Source organism: Gopherus evgoodei, chromosome 1 (genome assembly GCF_007399415.2).
Source record: "Gopherus evgoodei ecotype Sinaloan lineage chromosome 1, rGopEvg1_v1.p, whole genome shotgun sequence".
Classification (NCBI taxonomy): domain Eukaryota; kingdom Metazoa; phylum Chordata; order Testudines; family Testudinidae; genus Gopherus; species Gopherus evgoodei.
In genome coordinates, this window is record NC_044322.1 from 91,433,288 (window position 1) to 91,454,463 (window position 21,176).

The 21,176-nt window shown below is 39.0% G+C and overlaps 1 long non-coding RNA gene across 1 annotated transcript; it reads right to left on the reverse strand.

Annotated features, from left to right (window-relative positions):
- Positions 1 to 1,522: 1,522 nt before the first annotated feature.
- Positions 1,523 to 17,082, reverse strand: LOC115646065. Its single transcript, XR_003998922.1, has 3 exons — positions 16,996 to 17,082; positions 4,452 to 4,567; positions 1,523 to 3,000 (listed from the first exon to the last, which is right to left on the reverse strand). It is a non-coding gene; the product is annotated as an uncharacterized LOC115646065 (long non-coding RNA).
- Between the last annotated feature and the right edge of the window lie 4,094 nt (positions 17,083 to 21,176).

The following is a 21,176-nucleotide window of genomic DNA, read 5'->3' on the forward strand; positions in this document are numbered from 1 at the left end:
TAGGCAAGATCAAAGCACTGCACTTTGCACTTGGAATGAAAAGTGGTGAGGTTTGAGGTTAGAGCTTGAGAGGGTAAGCTCTGACACCATGGACGAACTCCAGAGAAAATTCTGCTGCTGCACACACACAAGCTTTACCCTTGATGTGGAAAGCTGCATTATGCCTGAGGAGCAGAGCTGCTCGCAGTGTTCTTTAGAGCCTCAGGCAATCATTTAGACACAGACCATTTCGCAGCTTGAAGACAAGAACAGAGATCTTGAACTTTGCTTGATATTGAATGGGAAACAAATGTAGAGAATGGAGGACAGTTGTGATGTACTCCAGGCAGCCCCTGTTGCTGAGGAGATGTGCTGTAGCTTTCTATACTAGCAGGAGTTTCCTCAAGGCCAATTATATAATGCCCAAGTATATGCATTGCTGCAATCAGGCCCACTGACAGCAATTCCAGGCCCCAGGGCAGAACAGTCAATAGGCCCCCACGCATGCACAAGCCGCGCCTGCGCAATACGGTCCACCTGACATTTGGGTGGTGCTGCGCCTTCACTGGCTGGTGCCCAGAAAGTTACTGGCTGTGTCGCTGGGCACCCTCTTCCAGCATGGCCAGGGCTTCCACATGCCCACCTGGTAGGGCTGCCAATTGTCTAATCGCACAAAGCCAAAGACTCAGAATTCATCTGGGTGACAGATGTACATTTTGTTCCAATAATATATTAATTCTGAGGTCAAAATTGGCAATGTTAGCAACTGCTGCATATCATTGCCATACCATATTATGAGCACCTGGTTTAGAGAAGCAAACATCCATCCCAGTACAAATGATCTGCTTCAAGGGCTCAGTCACCTTCCTTAGAAAGATAACTTTGCCTATGCTGTTTTATGTTCTTTTGCAGAAATGCATGTACAGACATATACACAATTCCCATTCATTCCACTTCCCAGAGAGCCACATTCCAAGATGAAAATAGTATACATCTTTAGAGTTTCTTTGCTCTAGCAGAATCTGATGCATAGGGTTAAAAGAGAGAGAGAGAAAAGAGAAGAAGCTTCCACTTTTCAGAGGGAAAAAACAATATAATCCCTTCTTCCATTTACAGCAAACCTCCATGCAATCTTGGGCACCTCCAAGATAACCACTTATAGAACTTCTCTATCAAAATAAAAGGGTTGGCCAGAACTTTGCTATGATAGCCAGTGCAAAAATAGAGACACAGTAGTACTATTAGTCAAATTTTATGTTGTTGCCGCCTGTGAACCACTATATATGAGACTGTGTCTCTGAATTTTGGGTAATGAAAAAATCCCATCCTCCCTACTATAAGTGTAGGTATACTAAGTTATCCAAATTTCCCAACATTTAACTACTGCAGCACTCAGGGCCTCCTCTCTATAATATCCCCAGACATTTTTTGAACAAGGAAATAAAATATATATATTTTTCCTCACTGAAAACAACCACTGAAAACTGCAAACTTGCCAACAAAAAAAATTTCAGCAGATTTTATTGACTTTGTTAAAAATTTTCTAAACATTATTTTAGCATATTCCAAAATATTTACAAGAATGAGAAAAAAAATAGTATAAAAAAGTTTTACTTGTAGAAGTGGAGGTGTAGATGTTTTCAGTTAAGCATGAGTTACACAAGAGTAAGCCAGTAGTCTAGTAGCACCACAACCACATCTTTTTCAGATTTGTCTATATCAGAGGCCAATCACTGGACATTATAAAGTTAAAGTTAAACGTATAATACACTATAGTTATAATACTGGAAAGTTATTAGTCATTGTCAAGTGAATAGATATTGCTCTCTGTGTCAGCAAAAGGAGATTCAACTAGAAGCTGGAGAAGTGCATACTATTGCTCTTCAGCTGCTATGGTGGATAGTTACTCGGCAGAAATCAGTACTGGAATTAGAGAACATTGTTATAGTGATGTTTCTGGAAAAGCATTTGCCGAACACTTAGTGATGCAACCATTACAATACTCTCCATTGTCCATTGTTCTGAAAGGCATGTTAGGTCTATGGAGAACTGGTTATTGACCTCCCCAAAGAAGTGAAATCTGATCAGGTGGAAAAAATAACCTGCAAAGGTCTTGTTCTGGGGCTTTAGTTATTTGAATTGGAGCAGGAGTTTGCCCAAAGATATGATTTTTTTTGAATTTTGACCTGCTTTCTGTTACTTATTGTTCACTGATATACAGCAAGAGAACACTCATCTAGATTAGGGAATAAAATTTAGCCTAGTGGTCTGATACATTGAGGTGCTGAGTGTCAGCGACTCCCATTAACTTCAATGGAGGTTAAGAAGATTCAGCTCTGTCACGAAGTTTCATAACGAGATATGTTGAGAACATCTGAATAAAGATAATATTTAAAACTTGGAGTTCAATTATTTTTGTAAATATCACTCTACATCTTTGTTGAAGGACTTTTGGAAGTTATGACTAATATTTAGATTTTTCTCTTTACCCTATTTGGAAAATATTTTTGAGGGTCTATGTGGCTACAAGGAGAGATTTTAATAGATTATCTGGACAATCTGGTCTGTATGCTGTCTTTTCAAGATTGATTTTGAAGTACAAAATTTTGGACACTTAATTATTTTCCCCAGAACACTGATGAGTTGTTTAGATACATTTTCTTTATCGATGCAGGTATTAAGTTCACATTTTGAATGTGAACTGATAAGGGAAGTGCTATTTACACATGAAAAACTCTCCACCTTCAGTTCCATGTATCATATTAACTCTAAAGAGATAAAAACAAAGGATAATATGTCTTTCTTGCCATGATGTTTCACTGTAGGGAGAATTCCCCCTCCTTTCCTCCCACCCCACACACATTTGCCAGTACATCAGACAAGAGTTCTGACTTTCTCTTTTTAAAGAATGACAGAAAAGGCATTCAGTGAATGGTTATATCTGTCCAATGGAAGTCCAACTAGAATGTTCAGAGTTGTTACTCTTTTCTTCTGACACTGTTCTGCAGGGCTGTCATCCCACTGTTGCAATAAGAAAACACTTTAAATATACACTAAAATATAAGCATAAACAAATCTACTTTAAGCATATGTCAGAAAGCCATTGTACATCCTTGTTTTGTACTCTCAAAACAGAAAATTGACCTTGATACTGAAGCACCTTCTTCCTATCTATGTCAATTAATTGCAAAAATAATGTTTAGGGCCAAATTGGTCCTAGTTGCTGCGTGGCTGTGCAAGGGGAGAAGGGCAGACCACAAGGAGCTCCCTGTGTGCATCTTGCACACCACCTGGGATCAATCCCTGCTCCCTCAGTGTGCTCCTGGGGAGAGTAAGACACTCCAAAGAGGAAAGGGATCAATCTCCCCAGTATCCCATTTTGGCATATACGCCCTCATGCCAAGATAGAATATTTGCCCTGTACAATCTCTATAAAGATGTTCTATAAAGGGCTATTCTATAAGACAAAAAGTAGCCTATTCTTCAGGCTTTCTAAATTTCTACTAATTAATGCTCACATCATATGATGTAGGTCATTATTATTGCTATTACACAGAAATGTAAATCAAGGCAGAAAGATTAAGGTAAACATTTCAAAATTTTCTACTGAGTTTGGGTGCCCTATCTAAGGCATAGTACCCATAGAAATCAATTGGAGCTTTGCTATTGACTTCAGTGGGGTCAGCATTTCATAGAATCATAGGGACCTCAGGAGGTCATCTAGTCCAACCCCCTGCTTAAAGCAGGACCAATCCCCAGATTTTTACCACAGTTCCCAAAATGGTCCCCTCAAGGATTGAGCTCACAGCCCTGGGTTTAACAGGCCAATACTCAACCACTGAGCTATCCCTGTCTCCCACCCTTCACCCCCAGTGTCTCAGATTGGATGTGCAAAGACTAAGATACTGACTATAAGTGGAAGCTTTTGAAAATATATCCCCTAGTGACTTATTCATGTCAAATGATGAATCAGCAGCCAAGCCAGGAATAAAAAAATTCAGGAGTTCTTAATTTCAGCCCTTACTAGTTTGTGCCTCTTTTTCAATGCTGATTATATTTTACTTTTAGTAATTTACCATTCAAGGAGGAAAAACTGGTCTGGGAAGTAATATAGTCTTGTGAATAAGAGACGGAAACAGGAGTTTTGAATACTTCTATACCTAGCTCTTTTGCAGATTTTTTGGGTGATCTCAGGTCACTTAATCTCTCTCTCTGTCTCAGTCTTCCCATTGGTAAAATTTGCTTGAATGTATTAACTTCAACTTTCTCAAACACTAAGTGAATAATATTAATAAACCACAACATTCCCTTGACTTTTAAAGGCATGAGGATTAATTCATTAATACTTGCGAAATACTTTGAGCTCCTCAGATAGAAGGTGCTATATAAATCCAAATTATTCTTATAATTATCTTGGCATTCCACAGACCAATCTTGAATGGACAAATAAGATTAATGTTTACATAACAGACCAAAGCCAATGGAATTATGGGTATGTCAACCATGATGACCACAGCCTTGTGGTGGAGTCCCACTTCAACCAGTCTGAGTTACTCCTGGGCTCAGATAACAATAGTTCCAACCAAATCTGCAAAAAAAAAAAAAAAAAAAGCTAAGTGTATTAATATAACATGAAAAAGAGTCAAAAGACCCTAGATCCTGAGGACTTTTGCCTCCATTTACCTTCCATATCCTTACAAGGAGAGTTAATAGTATCTCAGGCTCGGTCTACACTGTCATGCATACTGAGTTAATTGACCACGTACATGCCAAAGCATGTTCTCCATACCCTCACCAAGTGTCCTAATATGTCGTAAAGGACATTTGTATAACACTTGTATAACTTTTGATGGGAAAAGTACGTGAACCAAAAAGGATACCATTAACTCATTCTGCAAAGAGAGAGTGGATCACAGAGGCAGAAGTTATCAAAAGGGAGCACTAGAAAGGTTCATGATGCCAGGGTGATGAGAAGATTGAGGGGAAGAAGGGACTTCTACCAAAAATGATATGTTTCTTTATGGTGTGTCTGTGCCAACAGTTACTGGGAGAACCGCACATACCTGCCTCTAACTTGTCTCATGAAACCATACTTTGACAGCAATGAAAAAGAAAATTCAGTAGCTGCAGAATTCTTAGTTTGAAAATTAGTAGACACTGCTTATGTACCTATCTGGATGCCAGTGTGGCCAACACTGTTCACATAATAATCATAAAAGCAGCAAAGAATCCAGTGGCACCTTATAGACTAACAGACGTTTTGGAGCATGAGCTTTCGTGGGTGAATACCCACTTTGTCAGATGCATGTAGTGGAAATTTCCAGGGGCAAGTATATATAAGCAAAGATAACGAGGTTAGTTCAGTCAGGGAGGATGAGGCCCTGTTCTAGCAGTTGAGGTTTGAAAACCAAGGGAAGAGAAACTGGTTTTGTAGTTGGCAAGCAATTCAGTCTTTGTTTAATCCTGAGCTTATGGTGTCAAATTTGCAGATGAACTGAAGCTCAGCAGTTTCTCTTTGAAGTCTGATCCTGAAGTTTTTTTGCTGCAGGATGGCCACCTTAAGATCTGCTATAGTGTGGCCAGTGAGGCTGAAGTGTTCTCCTACAGGTTTTTGTATATTGTCATTCCTAATATTGATGTGTGTCCATTTATCCTTTTCCGTAGAGACTGTCCAGTTTGGCCGATGTACATAGCAGAGGGGCATTGCTGGCATATGATGGCGTATATTACATTAGTGGAAGTGCAGGTGAATGAACCGGTGATGGTGTGGCTGATCTGGTTAGGTCCTGTGATGGTGTCGCTGGTGTAGATATGTGGGCAGAGTTGGCATTGAGATTTGTTGCATGGATTGGTTCCTGAGCTAGAGTTACTATGGTGCAGTGTGCAGTTACTGGTGAGAATATGTTTCAGGTTGGCAGGTTGTCTGTGGACGAGGACTGGCCTGCCACCCAAGGCCTATGAAAGTGCAGGATGATTGTCCAGGATGGGTTGTAGATCCCTGATGATGCGTTGGAAGAGTTTTAGCTGGGGACTGTATGTGATGGCCAGTGGAGTCCTGTTGGTTTCTTTCTTGGGTTTGTCTTGCAGTAGGAGGCTTCTGGGTACATGTCTGGCTCTGTTGTTCTGTTTCCTTATTTCCTCGTGTGAGTATTGTAGTTTTGAGAATGCTTGGTGGAGATTTTGTAGGTGTTAGTCTCTGTCTGAAGGGTTAGAGCAGATATGGCTGTACCTCAGTGCTTGGCTGTAGACAATGGATAGTGTGATGTGCCCCGGATGGAAGCTGGAGGCATGAAGGTAGGCATAGCGGTCGGTAGGTTTTTGGTATAGGGTGGTGTTAATGTGACCATCACTTATTTGCATTGTGGTGTCTAGGAAGTGGACCTCCCGTGTAGATTGGTCCAGGCTGAGGTTGATGGTGGGGTGGAAGCTGTTGAAATATTGTGGCATTTTTCCAGAGTCTCTTTCCCATGGGTCCCAATGATGAAGATGTCATCAATGTAGCATAGGTAGAGAAGGGGCGTGAGTGGACAAGAGCAGAGGAAGCATTGTTTCAGGTCGGCCATAAAAATATTGGCATATTGTGGGGCCATGCGAGTGCCCATGGCGGTGCCACTGATCTGGAGATATATATTGTCATCAAATTTGAAATAGTTGTGTGTAAGTATAAAGGCACAGACCTCAGGAACCAGTTGTGCTGTGGCATCATCAGGGATACTGTTCCTGACAGCTTGTATTCCATCTGTGTGTGGGATGTTTGTGTAGAGAGCCTCTACATCCATGGTGGCTAGGATGGTGTTTTCTGGAAGGTCACCCATGCATTATAGTTTCCTCAGGAAATCAGTGTTGTCACGGAGATAGCTGGGAGTGCTGCTGGCATAGGGTCTGAGTAGAGAGTCCACATATCCAGACAATCCTTCAGAGAGAGTGCCAAGGCTCTAGATGATGGGGCGTCCAGGATTTCCGGGTTTGTGGATCTTGGGTAGTAGATAGAATAACCCTGGTCGGGGCTCTAGGGGTATGTTGATTTGTTCCGGTGTTAGTGTAGGGAGTATCCTGAGTAGATGGTGCAGTTTCTTAGTGTATTCCTCAGTGGGATCTGAGGGAAGTGGCCTGTAGAATCTTGTATCGGAGAGTTGTCTGGTGGCCTCCTTTTGGTAGTCAGACCTGTTCATGATGACAACAGCACCTTCTTTATCAGCCTCTTTGATGATAATGTCAGGCTAGTGTCTGTGGCTGTGGATGGCATTGCGTTCTGCATGACTTAGGTTATGAGGCAAGCGATGTTGTTTTTCCACAATTTCTGCCTGTGCACGTTGGCGGAATCATTCAATGTATAGGTTCAGACTGGACACAAATCAGATATTAGGAATGGCAATATACAAAAACCTGTAGGAGAACACTTCAACCTCCCTGGCCACACAATAGCAGACCTTAAGGTGGCCATCCTGCAGCAAAAAAACTTCAGGACCAGACTTCAAAGAGAAACTGCTGAGCTTCAGTTCACCTGCAAATTTGACACCATCAGCTCAGGATTAAACAAAGACTGTGAATGGCTTGCCAGCTACAAAACTAGTTTCTCCTCCCTTGGTTTTCACACCTCAACTGCTAGAACAGGGCCTCATCCTCCCTGGTTGAACTAACCTCGTTATCTCTAGCTTGCCTGCTTATATATACCTGCCCCTGGAAATTTCCACTACATGCATCTGACAAAGTGGGTATTCACCCACGAAAGCTCATGCTCCAAAACATCTGTTAGTCTATAAGGTGCCACAGGATTCTTTGCTGCTTTTAGAGATCCAGACTAACACGGCTACCCCTTTGATACATAATCATCATACTTAGCAGGAGGGTCCATACACAAGTCAACATTTATTAAGAGTACTATTGGAAGAAATAATTTTAAAAAATCCATGTAAATCAATAAAACACAACAGAACTGAATCTATGAACAATGTCATTGTCTCATAGCTCATTTCCTTGCCCTTCTCCTCTCCTTGACAAGAGGGGCAGGGGAAAATTGTTCTTGGGAACAACTGGGGACCTCTCCCATGTAGGGTTTGGTGGGTAGGCTTGGTGGGCTTTCGGGACTTCCACAAGTCCATTGGTCCACTCCTGAATTCTCAGGCAAGTCCTGCTGCAAGAGTTTTCAGATGCCAGTTGAGGGTGTGATTGCAGGAGTCCTTCAATTTCCTCTGGGGATGTTCGGAGGGGCGGGGGGGAGGACTATTCAAACTCAAGACTTGGTACGCCCTTTCCCCCCTCCATACTGCACACTGGCAGATACAGGGTAGTGCCACAGCCTAAGGCCTGTGCATACCTCCCCACTCAGACATGTTAGCTTACCCACCCTATACTCTCCTTCAGAGCCATGCTTCTGGGGTTTAGATGTGGACATTATGGCACAACCGTGCACATGTCCCTAATGTAGGCATACCTTCAGAGGCAGTCTGGTGCTGGCTGACAGGTCTGGGTGTGATCATCAATAATTGGCATTTCTCACAACTGAGCTGGGACATGGCTAGTTTGGCTGCTTGGAGACAGGTTGTTCACAACCTTATGTCTGTGTTTTGTGTGTCATTTGTAGAGCTTATCATAGAGTACCAAGGGGCTGCAGACCAAATTGTGTAGGGGTCTGTCTGGTAGTTTTTGTTTTTCAGCAGAATCCAAGCATTCATGAGATCTCCTCAGCTGGAGTAAATCAGAGTATCTCCAATTACTTCAGTGGAGATATGCCAGTTTACACTAGCTGAGGATCCAGCCTTAAATTTCTAATGCAGGAACGGTCAGCTACCAGTTGTTGCAGCCTTTTAGGAATAAATAACAGAAGCATAACAAAACTGGGGACTAAACAAGATGCACCTTCTCATGGCCAGAGTGCCTATGTACTGCCTTGTCCTTTATTCTCCTTCTTCCAGGCCCTTTTATAGAGACTCTACACACTTGCTTTTCTGATTACCTTCCTTGTTGGGGTCTGGTTTTATTCAGACAAATAACCTACAAATAAAATTCAAAGTCCCCAAAATCTGTCCAAGGTATGTCTCTTACCTCAGAGCCCAGGTGAGCAAAAGGTTTCCTTCACAGGGTCCTTTTTTATGAATTCTTAGGGTGTGTCCCATCCTGAAGTTCATCTTGCAGCTATCCTGCTCAGAGTCCTGACTCCCCTGTAGACTTCCCAAAGACAGTTCTTTCAAATAACTGCTTCAGTTCTCTTATAAGAAATCAGCTACTTGAAGATCCCTTCCTGCACCAGTTGTCTTGGTTAGATCATTTAACAAGCCTGCTCCAGGCTTTACCTCTCCTGCAGACAACTCTCTCACTCCCTTTGCATTTTCACAGCAACTCTTCCACTTCTCCTACCATTCATCTCAGCGAGACACTAGCTTAGGCTCTGATCCAGCAAAGCACCTTAGGCATATATTTAACTTTAAGCATCTGAGTGTCCATTTGAGGACAATGCATGGCTTCTTCCTTTTATTCAGTAGTTCCTCACATGACAGCTCCCTGTGGAGCACCTCTCTGCTGAGCCTGTCAGTGAGGTAACAAACTGCATGTGGCTTCAGAATTATTACCGTTTAAAGGGAAACATTTTGAAGCCTAGATTTTCCAAGCGTTTTTTTCCCCTTCCAGTTTTTGTTGACCATGCTGTCTAAGGTCTGGTTAAAGGTAAATTGAATGACTGTGTACTGAGGCAGGGGTTGGGCAAAAAAACTGCAGTTTGCCTCATCACTGTTGGTAGTTCCACTGTCTGGTGACATCATAAACTCATTGCAACTACCTACATAATTGAGTTTTTAAATAAAAATGCATAAAATAGAAAAAGCAAAATACTTTTTTTTGGACAAGGGCCTCAGTTTTACTAGTTTCTAAACCAGATGAAATGTAAAACTGGTTCTAAGCAAATTGAGAATCCCATGGTACTTTTTGCTAGAATAGGTTTTAGTCTAGGAGTCCTTGACAAATTCTAAATGAGTTCTACTCATCTAAACTCCACCAGTAGTTTTCCTAAACTATTGTATAAGGTTGTTGTGTGCTGTTAAATAGATATTGTACCTTGTTTTGCCTCAGAGGCAGCTGCATTTCAGTGATGAATGAAATCATTCTTTTATAAGGCATATAGTTTGAAAGGTCATTAGTACTCTTCATGATGAAAGGTTCTATATAAATACATCCAAGCTCTGTTTTTTTTTATTACTGATGCTGCTGCCTTCAAACAAAATATCACAATGCATACCAACTGCCTGTTATTGAAGACAGTAACTCTGGGCTACACTGTGTCTCTTACGGACACACACAGAGTGACCTGCAGTGTAGAACTACTCCACCCTAAGGAGTACTGGAAGACATTATGCCTCAAAAGCTCCCCAGTACACTATGATTATTAATTATCTGCAGCCCCCAATCTCACCATACTAGGCACTGTGCATATTCATAGTAAGAGAGAATGTCTGCACCAAAAATCACAAAAAGATAAATTAACTTGTCCAAGGTCACATAGGACCTCTATGGTAGAGATGGGAAATGAACCAGCATCTCTGAGTACTAGTCTATCCCTTAACCATGAAGCCATCTTTCCTTAATCGGTGTCCTACAACATGCTAGTCTAGCTCTGTCAGTTCTTGTGAAGGTAAGCCACTGTGATGCTTTATCTCTCTCCCTCATACTTTCCCTGTGTGCTATGGGGCACTGTATGAGAATAGGTAGGGACTGCAGTAATGTCTGTTCCTCATGAGGCCTGCATAAGGGGAGACAATGCTCCTTGCTCCCGCCTCCACTTACTGTCCCCTCCTGTTATGGCCAGGCACAAACTGGTCTTATACTATCTTACTCTTCTCAGTGCAGCTCTGTCATCTACTGAAGACTTGACAGACATATGCACTGAGGGACATGCCGGAATTTCCCCTGTAAAGATGCTTGTTGAAAACAATAGAATAAAAAAATAATCAAACAAAAAATCATGGCATGCAATTTATAAATGAATATCTAATCATGTGTACATCCAAGTGTTCTAGTCTTTGGGGACTCTTCTAGATGAAAAGTGCAACATGTAAGCAAATGATTATAATTGCTGTTCATTCATTGGTATTATTGCAAGGTCAACAGACTATTTAAAAGCAGCAAAAGTGGGTAAATCCCTTCATTCAATTCAAGCTTCATACAGTCTTTCATTACACAAGGGGGCTAAATACTGTCCATGGGATTTCATGAGTAAAATTCAAGACAGAATTGTATTTGAAATCTAACAGGCGATCGTGCTAGGCAAGATCCCATTTCATTTATTAGATTTATACCCAAAAGCTATTCTGATTTACATTCTAAGAAAAATGTGAAACAAAATGGGAATTAAACTTTAATTTTTGCATATGCATGTTCACTTTTCTTTAAAAATGACTTTATTCCATCACTATAATGTCATTGCATTTGAATATTTTAAATAGTTCAGCTTTATAGCTTTTCCTACACAAAAAAACAGAAAACAGAAAGCAAAAATAAAATCACACACTTCTGTAAGCATAACATCCAAGTTTACTTTCACTTTATTTTGCTTTTCATGTGACCTTTGAAACCCATTCCTACATTTCTAATTTTAAATAAAACACATTTCCTTATACTCACAAAGATGCACCAAACTGTGAATTCAATATACCAAGTTTTAATTCACTTTGCTTCACTGTTCATCCAATACAACATGCTGTGATTTCATTGCTAAAATTACTGTCAGTAAATCCCCCTTTTGACAGCATCTATATTAATATAATTACTACTTGCCATTCAAAGAAAAAAATAATCATATTTTTGTGTGTGTAAAATAGCCTGAATATTTGTATTGAGAACTTTCAAAATGGTCTAGATTCTGCAGTTAATGTAAATATAAATGTTTGCATCAGAAGATATTTGAACTCTAATAGATTTTTCTCTTTCTTTTTTTTTTTCTTTCTTTCTTTCTTTCTTTCTTTCTTTCTTTCTTTCTTTCTTTCTTTCTTTCTTTCTATAATAATGAAAAACTTATTTTTAATGCAGCTATTTAGTCATTTTATGGTATTATGTATAAAATGCTCCTGCTTTGTACAGTGCTTGTTATCCCTCATATCATCAACACTCTTCTGAAAATGTGTCTTTGCTAGAGTTAGTTGCTGTTTTTTTATACTATTATATTTGTCCTTGAAACTGTCTTTGCCTATTTGCTAACATGCCAGCTGTTAACTGCTAGTAACAGATTTTAAGAAGCAATTTCTTAAAGAGAACTAATAGTTAATTAATTTACATGTTTGTTAAGTAGCTGAATGTTCTGTTTATATCAACGTGTATTATCATCAACTTTTAATCTTAGGTTATAAAATTAGATAATTAAATTGCATTTGTCTGTGGAGCAGAAAACCTGATGAGAATTCTAGAGCCATGCTTATTTTTCAGACCACAATTCGTTCTCAAGTGTCATCTTCAGTTATTGGAAGGTCAGCTAAAGAAAAGAAAATCAGTTTACACACTCTATAGTACTTTTTGCTTTGCAGTGGCAAGGTGCTCATCTACTAGAGCTGGCTGAACAATTCATTCATTACAAATATTCTTGTTACAAATATAGCTCCTCTTTTGGTAAGCAAATCGCTCACAAACTGTTGTTGTTGTTCTTTGAACATCTTTGTCATTCGTAAGTGTTCACTTGACTGTCTGGATGAAGCATTTTTAATCTATGGATTCTTTGCAAACTGTTCACTTGCGCTTATCACGCTTTAGAATTCACAATGTGGGCTGTTCACTATTTTTTCTGCTATTTGATTAGGTGACTGAAACATTTTGAAAAGGAGACTACTCAATAACAGACCAGGACTATCCAATAAACATATTCCTGGTATAAATAGTTAGAGGCATAGATATCAGCGCTAGAATTCAAGAAACTTCTGGAATTTGGAAATATTTTCATGAAATCTCAATAACTGTCAATGCTCATGAATAGCGAATGATATGGCTCCGTGAACTATAGCAAAGCCACCTTAGTGGTTTTACTTTTAAAAATGTTTGTGAATCACGTATTTTTTTTAACTAGTCCTCTTTTAAGATGATGTCTGACTGTAGCACAAGACTTCTCCAATAACTGCTATGCACTATATTGGGCAAGATTTTCAAAGGTACTTAGGTGCCTAAAGATGGATCTTTGGCATCTAACTCACTTAAGAACTTTTGAAAATCCCACTAAATACCTATATGCATCTTTAGGTACCTAATTACCTTTGAAAATCTTGTTCATCATGCTTTATACTATCAGTGTAAGACCAACATAAGAACATAAGAATGGTCACATTGGGTCAAACCAAAGGTCCACCTAGTTCAGTATCCTGTCTTCTGACAGTGACCAATGCCAGATGCTTCAGAGGGAATGAACAGAACAGGTAATCATCAAGTGACCCATCAAAAGATATAGAGAACTCAGGATCTGAGGCCCCTAGGGCTGGAGAAATGAAGCTGACATTTATTTATTTTTTGGCTCCTCATTATATCCGCCTCACTACAACCCCCTGTGGTGGGTACCACTTCAAAATAGACATTTACTACAATGTAGTGTTGATGTGAAATTCCTAATACTGGAAGGAGAAACACGGCAAAGAACATGGTGAATAATAACTAAATAGCAGATGATAATGACTCAATTTCAAATGGTACTCGTGTATTTGTAGCTCATTTCCATCCAAAGGTCTAACTAGCAAGAGAGCATGGTGGTATAATATATCAACTGCCATACTGAAATTTGAATTCTGATCCAACACATGACAGACTATATTATTACTTTTAGAACAGCAGGCTGGCAGATCTTTTGATATTTTAAACAGAATTTGTAATCATCAAAGAGAAGTCAAAACAAATGCAGCATTCTGAAATTTAACTGAAGTAAAAAGAAATGTACTAAGATGTTTATATAAGTAATATGGTCTTTCTACAGCTCTCAGTATGCTATCCATAATTTAAAAAATTATACTTTCTTTTTCTTCTCCCAGCTAATCTAAACTATCTCTTAATTCCTTACCATGGTAATAAAATAGATGCTAATTGCTATGTGAATGTAATTTTTTAAATGCTATGACATTCACTAGAGAGACTAAGCTCCAGTTTGCATTTCAATTAATGAACTAGCCACTTTCTAGATGTAACCCAAATGGTCAAATCTGTCTAATGACTACTTGTTTAGCTTGCTGGGAGCAAACTGAGCCCAATTAAAAGAGTTATGGGTATCTTAACTGTGACCTTAAATTCTTTGCTAATGACCTTGCCAACTATTAGGATTTGGACCGTTATTATATCAAAGTCCAAACACCAAATTAGTCACATAACATGAAAATTATTTTTTTAAATAGCTTGATCATGAAAACGATTAAGATGGTTTTTATGACTGTTTAATTAGACAAATTAAATAACCCATCCCTACAAGAAGAAAACTTGATAGAATATTGTGGTCAAGAAACTAGCTAAACAAAGGTCAATACATTGAAAGCAATAGTTGAATTAGCAATCAATATATATGCTCCTTGGCACATATATAACATTTCCCCTTACAGTGTATTCTGAATACTTTTGTATGTTAAGACACCACCAATGTAACCAGAGCCGACTCCAGGATTTTTGCCGTCCCAAGCAGCAAAAAGGAAGAAAAAAAAAAAGCCACGATCTTAATCTGTGGCACTACCACTGCTGCTTCAATCTTCAGCAGCAATTCAGTGGCTGGTCCTTCGCTCTCAGAAGGAGTGAGGGACGCGCCGCTGAAGATCCCCTCTCTGTTGGCCTCCCCAAGCACCTGATTGCTGGGCTGGTGCCTGGAGCCGGCCCTGAATGTAACTAAATTACAATAGTTGTCAGAGACATGTTTTGTTTCCTATCCTTTTGTACATGTGAATTGTCATCAATAACACTGAATGAGCATAGGATTTTTACAAATAGAACCTCATTTTTAAATAGGCCATTCCCACACAAAAAGAAAACAGTGTTTCAAAAATCAGACTCGATACATTGTGTACGTACAAAGCTCTGTTTACATTTAATTATAACTTTTTTATTTCTCCGCTGTTGTTTAAAACTCTTTGAAAACATTCATTCCTAACTGATGACTACATACAATATATGCCCAGTTTGAATATTTAAAATGAAACTGGTTATCTGAGGATGGGGGGAAGGCATCTGAATAATTTTATTAAAGTGTGAAAACAAATTGTCATACTCAGAAAACATCAAAGTGACAAACATAAATTTTACTGAACTTTCCAAAAAATCACCTTTAGGTTGAAAATAAGCATGGAAAAAAATAGTTGAAAGGGTTTGGGGTTTATTTTGGAAAGTTATGAGCTCTGACAAATAGCTGCTTAGAATGAGTGTATAACAGACATATCTATATTACTGACACTATGACATATATTACTAGATGCACAGTTTTAGATAGTGAAGGTATTTTTTTTCAAAATTACCCAGGTGATTTAGGAGCCAATGTTCCTTTTTTTTAAAGAAGTCACTTGAATGTACAGGATCCAGTGTTCCAAGTGACTTAGGCACATTTGGAAATTTTAGCCATTTGGTCCCTCACTGGCAAACTTCCATTCACTTCAATTGTGGAGGATTAGGCATATTATGCTGGATAACTTATTTTTGTGGAATACCATTTCATTCATTCATTCATTCATTCATTCATTCATTCTCATTTTATTTAATTTTAAGCATAATTCCAGATTTTGGGCTAGTCTAGAATACTCCATTTTCCATTACCTCCCTTTTCTCCATTTAAGCACACTTTAAATTCTTACTTTGACCAGTCATGCTTTTTGAGCGATTTCAAGAGCAGTAATGGCCTCTTTGTATCACCTTTCATACATTCTTTAAAGTCAAGGGAGATTAATGATGGGAAGTCAACTGTTCCTCTTGCTGAGTATTTAATATTATTTAGCTTTTCCAAGAGCTGACCAGACCTTTCACTTTCTGCCATAAACTGTAAAATAATCACATTTAGGGAAGATTATTAAATATGAATAATTTCTTTGTCTGTGTTGCCATGTCTCCTCTTCTCAGATCACATCCTATTGCATGATATGGGGAAGATAATAAAATATTAAGCATCCTAATTGTGCAGCATTAGAAAAAAACATTGCACTTTTTTTTGCTGATCTCAAAGCATCTTTTCACATCCATGAGATGTAGATAAAACCAGTACTGTTACAATCATTTTCTGGAAACCCACAGAAGCCAAATGACTTGCCCAACTTCACATAACAAAATCACAAACAAAGCTAGGAAGTGAACCCAGCAATCCTGAATCTTTGCCCAATTCTCTATGCACGTGAACAAAATTCCTGAGCTGTTCGCCCCCATTAAAAAAGTTTAGACCTGAGTTATACCACAGAACATGTGGGATGATTATAAATGGGGCTTGGAGATTTTGCCCTCCTCTTCCTTCTCATGATAATTTTCAATCTCTCACTTCAGGATTTTTCATTGTTTCAGTTTTACAGGATGCATTTCCCATTCCAACCCTATAGAGATGAATTGTCTTCCTCCTGATACTGAGTCTTTGATCTTGGAGGATGAAGGTGGTTCACTAATGATTTGCCACATATGCTGCTCTGTCTGACTCACTGCTCAGTCCAGATTCCCTCTTTCTATGGATTCTAGATCTCAAATGCTATGTGTTGCAGGATCCAACCCTGTACCACAGAATGTACAGTTGGATAGGCTGATTTCCCCCTTCCACCCAAGGAAACTGACAACAGACAGCTTGTGAACAATAAGGATATTTTCATTTTGCTGCTATTGTATTGGCACATGAAAATGGGGAGAAGAGTAAAAATATCTTATGTGTTACTGAATTGGGATTTCTAACAGATTTTACATCTTATTTTCAGGTCTAACACTCTAATCAATCTGCATTTAATAGCCAGTGTTACTTTCTAACACAGTAGAATGATGTTTATTTTTAGGATTCAATAATACCTCTATTTCTCTGCAATGTACAGTTTTCAGTAGTATTATATTATAATGTATACTCACTTTTTCTGTAGGATGGAGGCAGTACAGTCAATGCCAATGAGTCTGGTTTTGAGAGTATATTAGTTTTAATTTGGAAGTATAATTAGAAATGCTGCTGGGAAGGTCATATTTCAAAAATAATGAAGCTAACTCTCCTGTAGGAAAGGTCTTCTAGTCTGAGAATATCTTTCCTTCTGTTTAGCTGACTGGTAATTCCTTATCACCATTGTGAGTACATGAGCTACTGCCTGGTAGAACAATAATATATTCAAAGTTTTTGCTACCAATAGTTTTCTATTTCCTTCCTAATGTAAAACATAAAGCATTGATTAATGTAAGGTTTTAATTTTGACAGGTTTAACCAAACACAAAGTTTAGTGCCATAAATTTAGCGGGGTGATATTATAAAATGCCTCTCCTGGCTTAAATCTGAAATTAAACCCTAAGGATGCTCTTTAGGCAAGTTAATGCAATATTTAAGGGAAAGATAATGCAAACATAGCTGGAAAATATTTTGCCCTTGAGCTTCAGTTTTGTGTTCCACCCTCTACTTCTATTTATTTCTCCACCCCACCCCAAAATTATTGATCACACAATATAGTCGCATATAATATTTGTACAGAACTCTGCTGTCAGGGTTTTATCTGTGAGACACCTGATAGCTAGACTAAGGGTCTGTCTATACAGGAGCTAGAAATTACACTTTAGACCTACCGTTAGGCCAGGGGTTCCCAAACTTGATTTGCGGCTTGTTCAGGGTAAGCCCCTGGCAGGCTGCAAGACATATTTTTTATCTGAGCATCCTCAGATATAGCCACTTGCAGCTCCCACTAGCCGCAGTTCGCCATTCCCGGCCAATGGGAGCTGCAGGAAGCTGTGGCCCGGCCTGCACCACTTCCCACAGCTCCCATTGGCCGGGAATGGCAAACTGCGGCCAGTGGCAGCTATGAGTGTCTGTATCAGGGGACGCTTAGGTAAACAAAGCATCTTGCGGCCTGCCAGGGGCTTACCCTGAACAAGCCATGAACTAAATATGGGAATCCCTGCCTTAGGCTATTTAAACTTGTCATATGGATTGAATCAACTTCTTCTCCAACTATCCAGTATGTTTTGATCTAACCTGATTCAGATTCAGATAAAGTCTCTTTTTTCCTAAATAATTTGACAATAGCAACTGCAAGTGACAGATGGCTTGCAATAGCAGGCTATCCTCCCCTCACACCAAAGTACAGAGTTCAGGACATGTGCAGAAACTTTAAGAATTGGGCCCTATAGAGATCACAGCCCTTCTTCCAGAAGTGAGAGATGTTGTCTTTAAAATTAAATAAATAAAGTTGTCAGGGAGCTTTTGTTTGAAACATTTTTTTAATCTCTAAGCTACCTTGTGCTTTTGATAACAATATTAGATTTGAATTAACAAAGCCATAGAAAGAATATTTAGAATGAAAAATTTGAACACGAGTAAGATCTTGGGGCTTTTTAAGCTCTTTAGAGTAAAGAGAAAATTTCAACCAGTTTTATAAGCATTAAACATTCTTAGTATATAATCAATATAAAGCTATTTAAGAAAACTCAAGACTGTGTAGCTAGGTCTTGAGCATTTAAAAAGTATGTGACTATCAGTTGTGATTTTCCTTGGTCTATTTTTTTCTGTAGAGGTCAGAGAGAGTATGGAACCCAATATGTTGAACTTGCAAGTCTTAGTTTTCCAACTGTCAAGAAAAATAGTGATCAAGAAGGTAATGCTAAAGTGGTCTGTTAGTAAATGTGGAATTGGAAGGTATGAGGGAGTAAAACAAAGAGCAAATTATTAGATTAGGATCTAAGCAAAAATGTATCTACAGGCCTGTTCCAAAGCCCAGAGCAGTCAATGAAGAGATTCTGATTTATTTCCACAATCCTTTGATCAGACCCTATATCTCTTTCCTCTCCCATAGCATTTTCCTTTTCCAGCCAGGTAGAGAAGTTTCCATGTTTTCTAATATAAACTCATGGTTTTACCCTATGTGCTGCCATGTTTTTTTTTTTTTCTGAATCTTTCCTAGTATGCCCAGACCTTTACTCTTTGGGACTTGCACAGAAGATGCAGCCTTCAAGTTACAGCCTGCTGTAAATGTATTGTAAAATCTTCACAGCTAGAACTTCTTTTTTATGCTGTCTATAAAGTACCAAGCACACTTTTGCACTACAAAAGTAAATCTTCTGTCTCCTGGTGGAAAATTTGCAGATTATGACAATTTTCAGATTAGGAAGTTGTAGTAGAAAGAGAGAACCTGAGACATGAGACCTGGTACAAGGAGCCTGGTGTGAGGCTAAAGTCAGGCCCTGGTGATATAAAGCAAAGTTAGCAAGAGTCAGGATATCAGCAAAAGCCAGGCCCTATTACAAGACATGCCTGCTTGCACGTTCACTGTCCGGGACATGAACTTGTCAAGAACGTGGCTAATGTTGCAAAAACACAAACACTCCTAAGAAGCGCTAGCCACTGGATGCTTGCATAAACACATTCCATAAATATCATGCCAGAACACCCCACTACCAAGAAATTGTGTAAATACACTCCCTGAAGATGATATAAGGATAAACATATCCCTCCTATAGATAAGGTCAGGTTGACAAGGTAATGGATAGAGATGTTTTCAATGAGCCAACATGTACAAGGTAAAGGGTGATAACTAACCATGTCAGAGGGGCAATACATAACTTGTTTGTATTAGTGTATAAAAGAGGACTCACAGAGTGGGGGTCTTTGTCTGGCCAACGGTGGAGCAGAAAGTCCAGCCACTCACTAAGCTGGTCCATTGTAGCAGGCATACATGTCTTAGTATCCCTGTAGAATCCATGGAGTTCTATTATCATATTTCATTGACAATATATCTGGCCAAGTGCCTTCACTACTGAATCAAGTGTGTGGTGTTTTGGGGCAGTTCTATCGAGGTCTTCTGGATCAACTATCTGAGCAGAGCCAACACAGCACACCAAGAGAACACATATGTAGCCAACAACTGACAACAGAAATTACTTTTGGCTTGCTCCTTCAAGGTGCTGAGTGCCCTCAATCCCCAGGGAAGTGAATGGGAGTTGAGGACTCTCAGCACCCTCCAGAATTGAGCCCTCTCCCCAGGCAGTTTCATTTGCATAAGGAATTATTCTTCTATCCTGTCCTAAATACCTGTGACATATTGATAGATTGTGGTAAACAGTAACCACATTTTACTGAAGAGAGGGCTGCATTTTGGTAGCTGCTAAAGTGATCCTGTGTGGTGTTTGCATATCTGCTTGTAAAGCCCTTTGCATTGTTTGGGAGGAAAGATCTACATGAATGTAAGATTATTATCGGTGTTGGATACATGTATGTGTAATCTTATAAAACAAAAGAAAAAGTCTGGGAGGGTAGGGAGAACAACTTTCACAGAATCCATACCTTGGAGTCAGTGACAAGTTAATACAGTGACAAGACAGCCTTCTAAAACAAAAGTATTGTCTAATCTTAAAAGTAGGAAAACAAGCATATCATAAGAGAAAAAGGATTATAAAACAATAAACAAGTCTACATATGTCAATCTTACTTAAAGCCTGAGCATTATGTGATTGTAATCTAGTTGCTTTGCACACTTCAGCAGGCCCTGGGTGTCAGCCTGAACAGCTCCCCAGCTATAACCAACTGATCCCTTGACAGAGAGAGACATTTAACTGTTTATAGTTTGTTTGATCTGCTGGCTCACAGCATTGGCCCCATTAGCAAAACAAGTTTAGTAACTTGGCTAGAGCATGGAGGAAGGATTTTCACAGCTAATATCTCAGGCATTGTCTCTTGAAAACTTGAAGTGTTTACTGCAGGTGGCTTATCTTGAATCATTCTTCTTGTTTTCCTTACATTTTCATTATTAAACTAAACCAACTTATTCAAACAGCAAACACCCCAATATTTAACACAATACAGTCATACACTAAACAATCCAATAGCAAGATTAACATACAGTATTTCTAAATTATTATAAAGCAGTTCCACAGCCATCACAGAAGTTTTTGCCTGAAATTTAGTATTTTAAAATCCATAAATATGTAGATTGGCCCAGACACCAATCTCTTCAGTGAAGTATTATGGAAGGGTCAAGAGTGGTTATAGATAAAACAAGCAAAAACTACATGCACAATTCTTATGGCAGATCCTGAAAGAAAGCTGTAAACAAGTTCTCCTG